Genomic DNA, 15,700 nt, shown 5'->3' with positions numbered 1-15,700 from the left:
TGAAAGAAAACAATACTGTCAATATACTATTAAAACAAATTAAAATGGTAAAAGGTATTGTACTTTAAGTAAAAATAAAAGAGCAAAAATATCAATCCCAGTTTTGGATTACTTTAATTAACAAAAAACAATGCATATAGCAGAGGATAGTTTCAATCTGCCTACCTCTGGGTTATGGACCCAGCATGCTTCCATTACAGTACTCTGCTGCACATGTAAGTGCAAGAGATCCTGAAGCACTCACTCATCATGGGAAAGTACCAATGTGTTTCTTCATTGGTTGATGGAAGAAACATCTTACAAAAACTCTCCAGATTATTGACTTTTTAAAGTTTTTCTAGGAAACGTTCTAGATGAATGCTTATTAGCCTTTGTCAGTATGTACTTTCGCAAAGTGTCTCTGAGGCACAAACAGTTAGCGTGTTCAGTTGTTAACCAAAAGGTTGGTGGTTCAATCCCACCTAGGGACGTAATTGACCTTGTTATCAGATTTTGGTGATCTTTAAGTAGACAAGTCAAAATTTCGAAAACCCCTGTTATGGTGTAGGGTACCTGGCCTTCTCTGATGTAATCAGAGTTAGATTTGATTAAGTGATTTTATAAAAAAAACAGCCACGAAGCACAATTTAGCAGTGGGTTGCAGAGAAAAAGAAATATGCTGGCAGAAAAATCCAATTGAGTGATTAAACAGCTCTTCATTTTCTGGCTTTATTTTTATGCTAACAAATTTGTGCTCTGAAAAGTGTCCACAAAGCCAAGTATCTTATTAACACCTTTGTAGGGATGGTTTTTCACCTATTATTAAATTAAACTTGCTTCATTGGAAAGGCAGCAAGTGATGTCATCCAAGCAGTGGGTCAAGGTTGGCTTCAAACCTCGTCTGCTTATGAAAAGAGAAAAGGGGTATGCAGGGCATGGCGGCCTTTTGCGGTGCTTGGATGACCCCTAGTTCGCATTAAATAATGCAGTCGAGTTTCCCACATTTGGGGAAATCACAGGGGTCAGCATACCCAGAATGCAATGAATGAACCGCACCCTGGGAGAACAGTCTTCATGACCATGGTATCTCCTATGCAAAATAAGTATGATTTGGGATAGGGCTGGGGAGGGCCGCTGCTCAGGCACATCTCTGTCAAGTAAAGGAGATTGAACTGAGGCAGCACAAGGGAACTCTCATCTGGGGACAACAACTGCAGGGAGAACACATATTTTCAGATGAACATGGGAGGGCAGAAGGCTGCCTAATACTGAAGCACCCCCAAACAACAAACCAAATGCAACAACTAGTGCAAGCATTCCTGGGGGAAGGCCTGCAGCAGATGGATTTGCATATGGCGATGTCATCCAAGCAGTGGGTCAAAGTTGGCTTCAACCCTCGTCTGCATATGAAAAGAGAAAAGGGGCGTGCAGGGCATGGCGGCCTTTTGCGGCACTTGGATGACCCCTAGTTCGCATTAAACACCTCCACCCTCTGTCGGTGTGGGGCTCATGTTGGCTATGCCCCAGCCCCTGAAGGATTCAAGCTGATTTCTTGCAGCAGCTGGGCACTGTAACAGCTCCAGAGCTGCTCTGTAAGGCAAGTAAAAGGGTGTGGGCCCTGCAGCACTACCTGTAGTTCGCATTGTGCAAGACCCCTAGTTCGCATTAAACACCCCCACCCTCCTTCGGTGTGGGGCTCATGTTGGCCATGCCCCAGCCCCTGAAGCATTCACGATGATTTCTTGCAGCAGCTGGGCACTGTAACAGCTCAAGAGCTGCTCTGTAAGGCAAGTAAAAGGGTGTGGGCCCTGCAGCACTACCTGTAGTTTGCATTGTGCATTGGAAGGCACAAAGTAAGCAGACGGGAGGAGAAGTCAGGATAGTGCACAAGGGTATAGACGGGAGGGGATCAAGAAAAAAGAAGTGGAAACAGACAGCAAACTAGGCTTCCAATGCACAATGCAAACTACAGGTAGTGCTGCAGGGCCCACACCCTTTTACTTGCCTTACAGAGCAGCTCTGGAGCTGTTTAATCACTCAATTGGATTTTTCTGCCAGCATAATTTTTCTCTTACGTCCTAGAGGATGCTGGGGACTCCGTAAGGACCATGGGGGATAGACGGGCTCCGCAGGAGACATGGGCACTTTAAGAAAGACTTTAGATCTGGGTGTGCACTGGCTCCTCCCTCTATGCCCCTCCTCCAGACCTCAGTTTACTACTGTGCCCAGAGGAGACTGGGTGCTTTTCAGGGAGCTCTCCTGAGTTTCCTGACAGAAAGTATATTTGTTAGATTTTTTTATTTTCAGGGAGCCTGCTGGCAACAGACTCCCTGCATCGAGGGGCGGAGGGGAGAGATGCACACCTACTTCTGTGAGTTGATAGGCTCTGCTTCTTAGGCTACTGTACAGCATTAGCTCCAGAGGGATCGGTACGCAGGTCTCACCCTCGCCGTCCGTCCCAGAGCCGCGCCGCCGTCCCCCTCGCAGAGCCGGAAGATAGAAGCCGGGTGAGTATGAGAAGAAAAGAAGACTTCAGAGGCGGCGGAAGACTTCATGATCTTCACTGAGGTAACGCACAGCAGTAAAGCTGTGCTCCATTGCTCCCATACACCTCACACACGGCAGTCAGTGTAAGGGTGAAGGGCGCAGGGGGGACGCCCTGGGCAGCAATATAGACCTCTCTTTGGCAAAATAAATATATATGCAGCTAGGCACTGTATATATATATAAGAGCCCCCGCCATTTTTTTATGGGGGGGGCTATTTGAGCGGGACAGAAGCCCGTCGCTGAGGGGGTGGGGCTTCTCCCTCAGCACTCCCCAGCGCCATTTTCTCCACAGCACCGCTGAGGGGAAGCTCCATGGACTCTCCCCTGCTTATACCACGGTAGAAAGAGGGTCTTAAAGAAGAGGGGGCACATAATTAGGCGCATATATATATGGAAATACAGCGCTACTGGGTAAACATAAAATGATTGTGTTTTTTTCCTGGGTCATATAGCGCTGGGGTGTGTGCTGGCATACTTTCTCTCTCTGTCTCTCCAAAGGGCCTTGTTGGGGAACTGTCCTCAGATAAGAGGATTCCCTGAGTGTATGGTGTGTCGGTACACGTGTGTCGACATGTCTGAGGTAGAAGGCTCTCCTAGAGAGGAGCAGGAGCAAATTAATGTGGTGTCTCCATCGACAACGCCGACACCTGACTGGATGGATATGTGGAATGTTTTAAGTGCTAATGTAAACTTATTACATAAGAGATTAGACAAAGCTGAAGCTAGGGAACAGTCAGGGAGTCAACCCATGCCTGTCCCTATGTCGCAGGGACCTTCGGGGTCTCAAAAGCGCCCACTATCCCAAATAGTTGACACAGATACCGACACAGATTCTGACTCCAGTGTCGACTACGATGATGCAAAGTTACAACCAAAATTGGCTAAATGTATTCGATATATGATTATTGCAATAAAAGATGTTTTGCACATCACAGAGTCCCCTGTCCCTGACACGAGGGTACACATGTATAAGGGAAAGAAACCTGAGATAACCTTTCCCCCCTCACATGAGTTGAACGAATTATGTGAAAAAGCTTGGGAATCTCCAGACAAAAAGCTGCAGATTCCCAAAAGGATTCTTATGGCGTATCCTTTCCCGCCAATGGACAGGATACGGTGGGAATCCTCCCCTAGGGTGGATAAAGCATTGACACGCTTATCCAAAAAGGTAGCGCTGCCATCCCAGGATACGGCTACCATCAGGGACCCTGCTGACCGCAAGCAGGAGGTTACCCTAAAGTCCATTTACACACATTCTGGTACCTTACTCAGACCGGCAATTGCGTCGGCCGAGGTTGTAGCGCGGTGGCAGCATGGACAGATACCTTATCAGCAGAGATTGAGACCCTAGATAAGGATGCTATGTTATTGACCATAGGGCATATAAAAGATGCTGTCCTATATATGAGAGATGCTCAAAGTGACATTAGTCTACTGGGTTCTAGAATAAACGCTATGTCGATTTCTGCTAGACGAGTCCTATGGACCCGGCAATGGACAGGTGATGCCGACTCAAAAAGGCATATGGAGGTTTTACCTTACAGGTGTGAGGAATTGTTTGGGGAAGGTCTCTCGGACCTTGTCTCCACAGCTACAGCTGGTAAATCAAATTTTTTGCCTTATATTCCCTCACAGCCTAAGAAAGCACCACATTATCAAATGCAGTCCTTTCGATCACAGAGAAACAAGAAAGTACGAGGTGCGTCCTTTCTTGCCAGAGGTAAGGGCAGAGGGAAGAAGCTGCACAACACAGCTAGTTCCCAGGAACAGAAGTCCTCCCCGGCCTCTACAAAATCCACCGCATGACGCTGGGGCTCCGCTAAAGGAGTCCGCCCAGTTGGGGGCACGTCTTCGTGTTTTCAGCCACATCTGGGTTCATTCGCAGGTGGATCCCTAGGCAATAGAAATTGTTTCTCAGGGTTACAAGCTGAAATTCGAAGAGGTGCCTCCTCGCCGGTTTTTCAAATCGGCCCTACCATCTTCTCCCCAGGAAAGGGAGATAGTGTTAAATGCAATTCACAAATTGTATCTTCAACAGGTGGTGGTCAAGGTTCCCCTGCTTCAACAAGGAAAGGGAAATTATTCGACCCTGTTTGTAGTCCCAAAACCGGACGGTTTGGTCAGACCCATATTAAATTTAAAATCCCTGAACCTATACTTGAAAAGGTTCAAGTTCAAGATGGAATCGCTAAGAGCGGTCATCGCCAGCCTAGAAGGGGGGGATTTTATGATATCTCTGGACATAAAGGATGCATACCTTCATGTACTCATTTATCCACCTCATCAGGCGTACCTAAGATTTGCGGTACAGTATTGTCATTACCAATTTCAGACGTTGCCGTTTGGTCTCTCCAGAATTTTCTCCGAGAATTTTCACCAAGGTAATGACGGAAATTATGGTGCTCCTGCGAAAGCAAGGTGTCACAATTATCCCGTACTTGAACGATCTCCTCATAAAAGCGAGATCAAGAGAGCAGTTGCTGAACAGCGTATAACTTTCATTGAAGGTGTTACAGCAAAACGGCTGGATTCTCAATATCCCGAAGTCGCAGTTGGTTCCTACGACTCGTCTGACTTTGCTTGGGCATTATTCTGGATACGGACCAGAAAAGGGTTTATCTTCCGATAGAAAAGGCCCAGGAACTCATGACTCTGGTCAGGAACCTATTGAAACCAAAACAGGTGTCAGTGCATCACTGCACTCGAGTCCTGGGAATGATGGTGGCATCATACGAGGCCATTCCCTTCGGCAGGTTCCATGCGAGGATCTTGCAATGGGACCTACTGGACAAGTGGTCCGGGTCACATCTACAGATTCATCAGTTGATCACCCTGTCCCCCAGGGCCAGGGTATCTCTCCTGTGGTGGCTGCAGAGTGCTCACCTTCTAGAGGGCCGCAGGTTCGGCATTCAGGACTGGATCCTGGTGACCACGAACGCGAGCCTCCGAGGTTGGGGAGCAGCCACACAGGGAAGAAATTTCCAAGGTCTTTGGTCAAGTCAGGAGACTTGTCTTCACATCAACATCCTGGAGCTAAGGGCCATATACAACGCCCTATGTCAAGCGGAGACCTTACTTCGCGACCAACCAGTTCTGATCCAGTCAGACAACGTCACCGCAGTAGTTCATGTAAACCGCCAAGGCGGCACAAGGAGCAGAGTGGCGATGGCGGAAGCCACCAGAATTCTTCGCTGGGCGGAGAATCATGTAAGCGCACTGTCAGCAGTGTTCATTCCGGGAGTGGACAACTGGGAAGCAGACTTCCTCAGCAGACACGACCTACATCCAGGAGAGTGGGGACTCCATCAGGAAGTCTTCGCACAGATTGCAAGTCGGTGGGGACTGTTCCAGATAGACATGATGGCGTCCCGCCTCAACAAAAAGCTACAGAGGTATTGCACCAGGTCAAGAGACCCTCAGGCAGTAGCTGTTTAAACAGCTCTTCATTTTCTGATTTTATGTTTATGCTAACAAATTTGCTCTCTGAAAAGTGTCCACAAAGCCAAGTCTCTGATTAACACCTTTGTAGGAATGGTTTTTCACCTATTACTGAATTAAACTTGCTTCATTGGAAAGGCAGCAAGATGCATCCTCATTTCAATGTCTACTGAAATAATACAGGTTGACACCAGGAAACATAAACGCCACTGCATCCTTGCTGCTTTCGCATGTGGAAGTCTGTTTAATGTGAAAACAAGGTGATATCTAATTAGCACACAGGTAAGGAATTAAGAAAATCTTTATTTAAGGGTGAAGGTGTTTCTCACAAAATCGTTGCCCCAATGCATCATTGAAATTCAAGCTGGAAAGATGATTTTAATATATCACTTGTACATTTTGTATTGCTCTTCTGGTGACAATGTAGTTTGTTTTTGTCAATTACCATTTTAATAATAGGGTAAAGAAAATTAAGTGGATTTTTGAAAGAAAACAATACTGTCAATATACTATTAAAACAAATTAAAATGGTAAAAGTTATTGTACTTTAAGTAAAAATAAAAGAGCAAAAATATCAATCCCAGTTTTGGATTACTTTAATTAACAAAAAAAAATGCATATAGCAGAGGATAGTTTCAATCTGCCTACCTCTGGGTTATGGGCCCAGCATGTTTCCATTGCAGTACTCTGCTGCACATGTAAGTGCAAGAGATCCTGAAGCACTCACTCATCATGGGAAAGTACCAATGTGTTTCTTCGTTGGTTGATGGAAGAAACATCTTACAAAAACTCTCCAGATTATTGACTTTTTAAAGTTTTTCTAGGAAATGTTCTAGATGAATGCTTATTAGCCTTTGTCAGTATGTATGTTTGTAAAGTGTCTCTGTGGCGCAATCGGTTAGTGTGTTTGGTTATTAATCAAAGGGTTGGTGGTTCAATCCCACCCAACGATGTAATTGACCTTGTTATCAGATTTTGGTGATCTTTAAGTAGACAAGTCAAAATTTCAAACCCCCTTCTTATGGTGTAGGGTACCTGGCCTACTCTGATGTAATCAGAGTTAGATTTGAATCAGTGATTTTATAAAAAAACAGCTAGGAAGCACAATTTAGCAGTGGGTTGCAGAGAAAAAGAAATATGCTGGCAGAAAAATCCAATTGAGTGATTAAACAGCTCTTCATTTTCTGGCTTTATTTTTATGCTAACTAATTTGTTCTCTGAAAAGTGTCCACAAAGCCAAGTATCTGATTAACATATTTGTAGGGATGGTTTTTCACCTATTACTAAATTAAACTTGCTTCATTGGAAAGGCAGCAAGATGCATCCTCATTTCAATATCTACTGAAATAATACAGGTTGACACCAGGAAACATTAACGCCACTGCATCCTTGCTGCTTTCTCATGTGGAAGTCTGTTTAATGTGAAAACAAGGTGATATCTAATTAGCACACAGGTAAGGAATAAAGAAAATCTTTATTTAAGGGTGAAGATGTTTCTCACAAAATCGTTGCCCCAATGCATCATTGAAATTCAAGCTGGAAAGATGATTTTAATATATCACTTGTACATTTTGTATTGCTCTTCTGGTGACAATGTAGTTTGTTTTTGTCAATTACCATTTTAATAATCGGGTAAAGAAAATTAATTGGATTTTTGAAAGAAAACAACACTGTCAATATACTATTAAAACAAATTAAAATGGTAAAAGTTATTGTACTTTAAGTAAAAATAAAAGCTAAAATATCAATCCCAGTTTTGGATTACTTTAATGAACAAAAAAAAAAATGCATATAGCAAAGGATAGTTTCAATCTGCCTACCTCTGGGTTATGGGCCCAGCATGCTTCCATTGCAGTACTCTGCTGCACATGTAAGTGCAAGAGATCCTGAAGCACTCACTCATCATGGGAAAGTACCAATGTGTTTCTTCATTGGTTGCTGGAAGAAACATCTTACAAAAACTCTCCAGATTATTGACTTTTTAAAGTTTTTCTAGGAAACGTTCTAGATGAATGCTTATTAGTCTTTGTCAGTATGTACTTTTTGCAAAGTGTCTCTGTGGCGCAATCGGTTAGTGTGTTCAGCTATTAATCAAAAGGTTGGTGGTTCAATCCCATCCAGGGACGTAATTGACCTTGTCATCAAATTTTGGTAATATTTAAGTAGACAAGTCATATAGCAGAGGATAGTTTCAATCTGCCTACCTCTGGGTTATGGACCCAGCATGCTTCCATTACAGTACTCTGCTGCACATGTAAGTGCAAGAGATCCTGAAGCACTCACTCATCATGCGAAAGTACCAATGTGTTTCTTCATTGGTTGCTGGAAGAAACATCTTACAAAAACTCTCCAGATTATTGACTTTTTAAAGTTTTTCTAGGAATCGTTCTAGATGAATGCTTATTAGCCTTTGTCAGTATGTACTTTTGCAAAGTTTCGCTGTGGCGCAATCAGTTAGTGTGTACGGCTATTAACCAAAAGGTTGGTGGTTCAATCCCACCCAGGGACGTAATTGAACTTGTAATCAGATTTTGTTGATCTTTAAGTAGACAAGTCAAAATTTCGAAAACCCCTGTTATGGTGTAGGGTACCTGGCCTTCTCTGATGTAATCAGAGTTAGATTTGATTCATACTGTTAACTGGGTAGTATATCACAAGTTATACGGTGTGATTGGTGTGGCTGGTATGAATCTTGACCTTGGATTAACAAAAATCCTTTCCTCGAACTGTCTGTCTCCTCTGGGCACAGTTTCTCTAACTGAGGTATGGAGGAGGGGCATAGAGGGAGGAGCCAGTGCACACCCAGATCTAAAGTCTTTCTTAAAGTGCCCATGTCTGCTGCGGAGCCCGTCTATCCCCCATGGTCCTTACGGAGTCCCCATCATCCTCTACGGACTACGAGAAAAAAAAATTACCGGTAGGTTTAAAATGTTATTTTTTTCTCTGCAACCCACTGCTAAATTGTGCTTCCTAGCTGTTTTTTATAAAATCACTTAATTAAATCTAACTCTGATTACGTCAGAGAAGGCCAGGTACCCTACACCATAAGAGGGGGTTTGAAATTTTGACTTGTCTACTTAAAGATCACCAAAATCTGATGACAAGGTCAATTACATCCCTGGGTGGGATTGAACCACCAACCTTTTGGTTAATAGCCCATGTAAGTGCAAGAAATCCTGAAGCACTCACTCATCATGGGAAAGTACCAATGTGTTTCTTACAAAAATTCTCCAGATTATTGACTTTTTAAAGTTTTTCTAGGAAACGTTCTAGATGAATGATTATTAGCCTTTGTCAGTATTGACTTTTGCAAGGTGTCTCTGTGGCGCAATCGGTTAGCATGTTTGGCTATTAACCAAAAGGTTGGTGGTTCAATCCCACCCAGGGATGTAATTGACCTTGTAATCAGATTTTGGTGATCTTTAAGTAGACAAGTCAAAATTTCAAAAACCCCCCTTATGGTGTAGGGTACCTGGCCTTCTCTGATGTAATCAGAGTTAGATTTGATTAAGTGATTTTATAAAAAAACAGCTAGGAAGCACAATTTAGCAGTGGGTTGCAGAGAAAAAAAATATGCTGGCAGAAAAGTCCAATTGAGTGATTAAACAGCTCTTCATTTTCTGATTTTATGTTTATGCTAACAAATTTGCTCTCTGAAAAGTGTCCACAAAGCCAAGTCTCTGATTAACACCTTTGTAGGAATGGTTTTTCACCTATTACTGAAATAAACTTGCTTCATTGGAAAGGCATCAAAGATGCATCCTCATTTCAATGTCTACTGAAATAATACAGGTTGACACCAGGAAACGTCACTGCATCCTTGCTGCTTCCTCACGGGGAAGTCTGTTTAATGTGAAAACAAGGTGATATCTAATCAGCACACAGGTAAGGAATTAAGAAAATCTTTCTTTGTGGGTGAAGATGTTTCTCACAAATTGTTGTCCCAATGCATCATTGAAATTCAAGATGGAAGATGATTTTCATATATCACTTGTACATTTTGCATTGCTCTTCTGGTGACAATGTAGTTTGTTTTTGTCAATTACCATTTCAGTAATAGGGTAAAGAAAATTAAGTGGATTTTTTAAAGAAAACAATGCTGTCAATATACTATTAAAACAAATTAAAATGATAAAAGTTATTGTACTTTAAGTAAAAATAAAAGAGCCAAAATATCAATCCCAGTTTTTGATTACTTTAATTATAAAAAAAAAATGCACATAGCAGAGGATAGTTTCGATCAATCGACCTCTGGGTTATGGGCCCAGCATGCTTCCATTGCACTACTCTGCTGCTCATGGAAGTGTAAGAGATCCTGAAGACTAAATTGATTAAAGGCCTAAAAGTACTGGACTATAAGGAAAGACTTACTAGGCTGAATATTTATACACTAGAAAAGAGGTGCCTAAGAGGAGATATTATTAATATCTTCAAATATGTAAAGATACATAACAAAGAGTTATCAGAGGAATTATTTATTAAAAGAACACGTGGTCACTCGCTGCGACTGGAGGAAAGTTCAGAACGCAATGGAGGAAAGGTTTCTTCACTGTTAGGGCAATCAGGATGTGGAATTCCCTGCCAGGGAAGGTGGTAATGGCGGACTCTGTAATTGGATTTAAAAAAGGAATGGATACATTTCTGAATGAAAAAGCTATCCAAGGTTATAATACTTAAAATATCAACATGGTTAATCCGGGGGTAACATGAGTTATAGTAGCTAACTAGTCATAAAACATTATTCAGCAAGTATGTAGAATCATCACAACTTAAAACAGGTTGAACACGATGGGCAATTTGCCTCTATTCAACCTCAAAAACTATGTTACTATATTACTATGTTATTGTAGTATACAGAACACCACAATGCAATGAGCAGTGATAGTGAGCACTGATGAGGATACTAGAACTGACACAGAGCAGCAAGATGCAGCACTGGACTATTAGTAATGTACTGTAGTATGCTGAGCACCACAATGCAGCACAAGACAATGAGCAGTGATACTGAGCACTGATGAGGATACTACTGAGAACTGACACTGAGCAGGAGAGACACACTACTAGTATTACTGAGCAGCAATAAGTAACCACTGATACTGAGCACTGATATTGAGATTTCCACTGAGAGAACATAGCCACGTCCTCTCCGCTCTCTCTTCAATGCACGAGTAAAAATGGCAGCAACGCGCAGCTCTTTATATGGAATCCGAATCTCGCGAGAATCCGACAGCGGGATGATGACATTTTCCCTTGTTCAGGTTTTCCGAGTCAGGCGGGAACAACCGAGCCTGCCTCGGACCAGTGTAAACCACGTGGAGTTCGTGGGGAATTCGGTTCTCGGAGAACCGAACCCGCTCCTCTCTACCTTATACCCATCAATTTTTTTATTTTCAATCTAAGCCCCTGCAGTTTTCTGTAAGCATCTGCTTCGCTATGATGATCAACAAGTCACAAGGGCAAACACTCAGGGCTTGAGGCGTAGATCTTAGGACCAGCTGCTACAAGCATGGCAGAGGTGTCACTATCACTGGTGACACCCAGAGAGGTGGCGAGGGAGATTGTAATGCAGTGCGCGCAGATAAACAGCGCAATGGTAAAAAGGAGGCATGGTTTCATAGGTAGGGGCGTGGCCTGGTGGCCTGAATCTACATTTTGTTGCTCCGGGTGTCCCGGGGGTTGGGGGCTGCACCCGGGGACTAGTGTGTGAGCTGTGCTGGCTCCTGCACAGTGACAGGGCATGGCCACCCAGCATGACGCCTCCCTTCTTGACCATGCTGTAATTGCAGTCGCACTGCAGTTCAGCGTGATCATAAAAAATGGTGTAGGCTCCTGCTGGTGCAGGCTGTAGAGAAAAGCTGCTGTGACCACGCCCCCTGTGTCTCCTCCGTTGCAGACCCTATTTTGAAGCCTTGCCCCCGGACTAAGAGAAAAGTATGCCCTTGCGCACTATCCTGACTTCTCCTCCCGTCTGCTTAATTTGTGCCTTCCAACGCACAATGCGAACAACAGGTGGTGCTGCAGGGCCCACACCCTTTTTCTTGCCTTACAGAACAGCTCTGGAGCTGTTACAGTGCCCAGCTGCTGCAAGAAATCAGCTTGAATGCTTCAGGGGATGGGGCATGGCCAACATGAGCCCCACACCAAAGGAGGGTGGGGGTGTTTAATGCGAACTAGGGGTCATCCAAGCACTGCAAAAGGCCGCCATGCCCTGCATGCCCCTTTTCTCTTTTCATATGCAGATGAGGGTTCCAGTCAACTTTGGCCCACTGCTTGGATAACATCACCGTATGCAAATCCGTCTGCTGCAGACCTTCCCCCAGGAGTGCTTGTACTAGTTGTTGCATATGGTTTGATATTTGATGGTGCTTCAGTATTAGGCAGCCTTCCGCCCTCCCATGTTCATCTGAAAAGATGTGGTCTCCCTGCAGTTGTTGTCCCCAGATGAGAGTTCCCTTGTGCTGCCTCAGTTGAATCTCCTTTACTTGACAGAGATGTGCCTGAGCAGCGGCCCTCACCAGCCCTATCCCAAATCATACTTATTTTGCATAGGAGATACCATGGTCATGAAGATTGTTCTCCCAGGGTGAGGTTCATTCATTGCATTCTGGGTATGCTGACCCCTGTGATTTTCCCAAATGTGGGAAACTCGACTGCATTATTTGTGGTAGTGGGGGACTGTGTTTGTGCTTTCCTCTGGTCAGCTCTGGTAAAAGTCAGATTTCTTTGTCTCAGATCTTCCTCTAGCCTTGTTCTTCTTTCGAGAGTTCCCTGGTGCTGCCTCAGTTGGATCTCCTTCACTTCACAGGGGGGAACCCGAGCAGCGACCCTCCCCAGCTCTAGCCCAACTCCTACTTACCTGCCAGGTGAGATACTATGATCATGAAGGTGCTTCTCCCAGGGCAAGGCTCAACCATTGCACTCTGGGTGTGCTGCTCCTGCGATTTCCCCAAATGTGGGAAACTTGACTGCATAATTTGTGTTTCCCCTCGTCGGCTCTCGTATAATTCAGATCTCTTTGTCTCAGGTCTCTCTACAGCCTAGTTTGCTGTCTGTTTCCACTTCTCTTTTCTTGAGCCGCTCCCTTCTATGCCCTTGCGCACTATCCTGACTTCTCCCGTCTGCTTACTTCGTGCCTTCCAACGCACAATGCGAACTACAGGTAGTGCTGCAGGGCCCACACCCTTTTACTTGCCTTACAGAGTAGCTCTGGAGCAGTTACAGTGCCCAGCTGCTGCAAGAAATCAGCTTGAATGCTTCAGGGGCTGGGGCATAGCCAACATGAGCCCCACACCGAAGGAGGGTGGAGGTGTGTAATGCGAACTAGGGGTCATCCAAGCGCTGCAAAAGGCCGCCATGCCCTGCACGCCCCTTTCTCTTTTCATATGCAGACGAGGGTTGAAGCCAACTTTGACCCACTGCTTGGATGACATCACCATATGCAAATCCATCTGCTGCAGGCCTTCCCCCAGGAATGCTTGCACTAGTTGTTGCATTTGGTTTGTTGTTTGGGGGTGCTTCAGCATTAGGCAGCCTTCTGCCCTCACATGTTCATCTGAAAATATGTGTTCTCCCTGCAGTTGTTGTCCCCAGATGAGAGTTCCCTTGTGCTGCCTCAGTTGAATCTCCTTTACTTGACAGAGATGTGCCTGAGCAGCGGCCCTCCCCAGCCCTATCCCAAATCATACTTATTTTGCATAGGCGATACCATGGTCATGAAGATTTTTCTCCCAGGGTGAGGTTCATTCATTGCATTCTGGGTATGCTGACCCCTGTGATTTCCCCAAATGTGGGAAACTCGACTGCATTATTTGTGGTAGTGGGGGACTGTGTTTGTGCTTTCCTCTGGTCAGCTCTGGAAAAAGTCTGATTTCTTTGTCTCAGATCTTCCTCTAGCCTTGTTCTTCTTTCGAGAGTTCCCTTGTGCTGCCTCAGTTGGATCTCTTTCACTTGACAGGGGGGTGCCCGAACAGCGGCATATGTTGAAGATACAATTTGTGAATTGCATTTAACACTATCTCCCTTTCCAGGGGAGAAGATGGTAGGGCCGATTTGAAAAACCGGCGAGGAGGCACCTCTTCGAATTTCAGCTTGTAACCCTGAGAAACAATTTCTATTGCCTAGGGATCCACCTGCGAATGAACCCAGATGTGGCTGAAAACTCGAAGACGTGCCCCCAACTGGGCGGACTCCTTTAGCGGAGCCCCAGCGTCATGCGGTGGATTTTGTAGAGGCCGGGGAGGACTTCTGTTCCTGGGAACTAGCTGTGTTGTGCAGCTTCTTCCCTCTGCCCTTACCTCTGGCAAGAAAGGACGCACCTCGTACTTTCTTGTTTCTCTGTGATCGAAAGGACTGCATTTGATAATGTGGTGCTTTCTTAGGCTGTGAGGGAATATAAGGCAAAAAATTTGATTTACCAGCTGTAGCTGTGGAGACTAGGTCCGAGAGACCTTCCCCAAACAATTCCTCACCCCTGTAAGGTAAAACCTCCATATGCCTTTTTGAGTCGGCATCACCTGTCCATTGCCGGGTCCATAGGACTCGTCTAGCAGAAATCGACATAGCGTTTATTCTAGAACCCAGTAGACTAATGTCACTTTGAGCATCTCTCATATATAGGACAGCATCTTTTATATGCCCTATGGTCAATAACATAGCATCCTTATCTAGGGTCTCAATCTCTGCTGATAAGGTATCTGTCCATGCTGCCACTGCGCTACAACCCCGGCCGACGCAATTACCGGTCTGAGTAAGGTACCAGAATGTGTGTAAATGGACTTTAGGGTAACCTCCTGCTTGCGGTCAGCAGGGTCCCTGATGGTAGCCGTATCCTGGGATGGCAGCGCTACCTTTTTGGATAAGCGTGTCAATGCTTTATCCACCCTAGGGGAGGATTCCCACCGTATCCTGTCCATTGGCGGGAAAGGATACGCCATAAGAATCCTTTTGGGAATCTGCAGCTTTTTGTCTGGAGATTCCCAAGCTTTTTCACATAATTCGTTCAACTCATGTGAGGGGGGAAAGGTTATCTCAGGTTTCTTTCCCTTATACATGTGTACCCTCGTGTCAGGGACAGGGGACTCTGTGATGTGCAAAACATCTTTTATTGCAATAATCATATATCGAATACATTTAGCCAATTTTGGCTGTAACTTTGCATCATCGTAGTCGACACTATGTCGGTATCTGTGTCAACTATTTGGGATAGTGGGCGCTTTTGAGACCCCGAAGGTCCCTGCGACATAGGGACAGGCATGGGTTGACTCCCTGACTGTTCCCTAGCTTCAGCTTTGTCTAATCTCTTGTGTAATAAGTTTACATTAGCACTTAAAACATTCCACATATCCATCCAGTCAGGTGTCGGCGTTGTCGATGGAGACACCACATTAATTTGCTCCTGCTCCTCTCTAGGAGAGCCTTCTACCTCAGACATGTCGACACACGTGTACCGACACACCATACACTCAGGGAATCCTCTTATCTGAGGACAGTTCCCCAACAAGGCCCTTTGGAGAGACAGAGAGAGAGAGTATGCCAGCACACACCCCAGCGCTATATGACCCAGGAAAAAAACACAATAATTTTATGTTTACCCAGTAGCGCTGTATTTCCATATATATATGCGCCTAATTATGTGCCCCCCTCTTCTTTAAGACCCTCTTTCTACCGTGGTATAAGCAGGGGAGAGTCCGTGGAGCTTCCCCTCAGCGGTGCTGTGGAGAAAATGGCGCTGGTGAGT

The 15,700-nt window shown here is 44.8% G+C and overlaps 3 non-coding genes and 2 pseudogenes across 3 annotated transcripts; 4 read left to right on the top strand and 1 right to left on the bottom strand.

The window, feature by feature from the left end:
- Window positions 1-907: 907 nt before the first annotated feature.
- LOC134995059 (U1 spliceosomal RNA) lies at window positions 908-1,086 on the bottom strand (annotated as a pseudogene).
- Window positions 1,087-9,280: 8,194 nt separating this feature from the next.
- Window positions 9,281-9,354, top strand: TRNAN-AUU (transfer RNA asparagine (anticodon AUU)). Its single transcript has one exon. It is a non-coding gene; the product is annotated as a tRNA-Asn (tRNA).
- A 3,142-nt stretch (window positions 9,355-12,496) lies between these two features.
- On the top strand, window positions 12,497-12,660 carry LOC134995053 (U1 spliceosomal RNA). Its single transcript, XR_010197949.1, has one exon. It is a non-coding gene; the product is annotated as a U1 spliceosomal RNA (small nuclear RNA).
- Window positions 12,661-12,812: 152 nt separating this feature from the next.
- On the top strand, window positions 12,813-12,948 carry LOC134995054 (U1 spliceosomal RNA; annotated as a pseudogene).
- Window positions 12,949-13,645: 697 nt separating this feature from the next.
- On the top strand, window positions 13,646-13,809 carry LOC134995034 (U1 spliceosomal RNA). Its single transcript, XR_010197931.1, has one exon. It is a non-coding gene; the product is annotated as a U1 spliceosomal RNA (small nuclear RNA).
- The last annotated feature ends 1,891 nt before the right edge of the window (window positions 13,810-15,700 follow it).

The sequence above is a fragment of the Pseudophryne corroboree genome, unplaced genomic scaffold (assembly GCF_028390025.1).
Source record: "Pseudophryne corroboree isolate aPseCor3 unplaced genomic scaffold, aPseCor3.hap2 scaffold_1358, whole genome shotgun sequence".
Taxonomy (NCBI): domain Eukaryota; kingdom Metazoa; phylum Chordata; class Amphibia; order Anura; family Myobatrachidae; genus Pseudophryne; species Pseudophryne corroboree.
Note: the sequence above shows the minus strand (reverse complement) of the source record. Positions and strands in the feature narration are given on the sequence as shown.